Below are 1,702 nucleotides of genomic sequence, written 5' to 3'. Positions count from 1 at the left end.
ACAAATCTTCTGTAATACCCAGCTAGCCCCAAGAAACTTCTGACCTCAGTTGTATTTCTGGGAGGCTTCCATTCCATCACTGCTTCTATCTTTTTGGGATCCACTCTAATCCCCTCAGCTGATACTATGTGTCCAAGAAAGGAGATTTCACTCATCCAGAAGTTACACTTGGACAATTTAGCATACAGCTTCTTTTCTCGCAGGGTTTGCAGAACAATCCTCAAATGTTCATCATGTTCTTCCTTGGTCTTGGAATACACTAGAATATCATCAATAAAGACCACTACAAACCGATCTAAGTATGGATGGAAGATACGATTCATAAGGTCCATAAATGCTGCTGGTGTATTTGTTAACCCAAATGGCATCACTAGAAATTCATAGTGCCCATACCGGGTTCTGAATGCAGTTTTTGACACATCTGCATCCTTTACCCTCAACTGATGATACCTTGATCTGAGATCAATTTTTGAAAATACACCGGCTCCCTTCAACTGATCAAACAGATCGTCAATTCTGGGCAATGGATATTTATTCTTCACAGTTACTTTGTTCAATTGTCGGTAATCAATACACAATCTCAAGGTTCCATCCTTCTTCTTCACAAACAGCACTGGAGCTCCCCATGGTGACACACTGGGGCGTATGAACCCCTTATCGAGTAACTCCTGCAACTGAATTTTCAACTCCCTCAATTCAGTGGGTGCCATTCTATAAGGAGTAATGGAAATGGGTGCTGTACCCGACATTACCTCAATAGCAAACTCGACTTCCCTTTCTGGTGGTAAACCAGGCAACTCTTCAGGAAATACATCTGGGAAGTCTCTTACTGTGGGTATATCACACAAGTTTGGCTTAGCTTGCTTAGTATCAACCACATGTACTAGGTAAGCTTCACAGCCTTTTCTCATCAATCTTTTTGCAACTGTGGCTGAGATAACATTGGACAGGAAATCTGTCCTTTCACCCACAACAGTGATCTCATTACCCTCAGAAGTTTTTAGAGAAATCCTCTTCAATTTGTAATCAACTATTGCCTGATGATGTGACAACCAGTCCATTCCCAAAATCACGTCAAACTCATGGAAGGGCAATTCAATTAGGTCTGCCAAGAATTCATACCCCTAAATCCTCAACGGGCAACCTTTGTACACTTTATTCACTACCACACTGTGGCCTAGTGGATTTGTGACCAGAATGTCTTGATCACTCTCCTCTACTGGAACTCCCCTCTCTACGAGTAGTTTGATGCAAATGTAGGAATGAGTGGATCCTGGATCCACCAATGCATGCACAGAAGTGTTGTAGAGGGAAAACGTACCCCTAATGACATCCGGGGCATCTTGCTCCTCCTGAGCTCTGTGGCATAGGCCCTGGCAGGTATTTTAGTATCTGGCCTCTCAGCTGACTCAAATGCAAGCCTCACTGATGGACCAGCTACCTCAAATTTACTGAGCTTCCTATCTCTTTGTGGTGCAGGAGCAGGTCTGTCAGCTTGTGTTGGAGCAACTGTAGTAGTCCTCTTCGGACAATTCTTGATATGATGTTCTGTCGATCCACACCGTAAGGATGCACCGGTCACTCGCCAACAATCCCCCTTATGCCACTTTTGACAGTACTGACAAGTAGAAGATGCTGGGGCTGGTCTCCTAAACACCGTCCCTGGAGAGCTGCCCACTGATGGTGTGGACTAGCCTCTCCT

Source organism: Hevea brasiliensis, chromosome 3 (genome assembly GCF_030052815.1).
Source record: "Hevea brasiliensis isolate MT/VB/25A 57/8 chromosome 3, ASM3005281v1, whole genome shotgun sequence".
Lineage (NCBI taxonomy): Eukaryota > Viridiplantae > Streptophyta > Magnoliopsida > Malpighiales > Euphorbiaceae > Hevea > Hevea brasiliensis.
Note: the sequence above shows the minus strand (reverse complement) of the source record.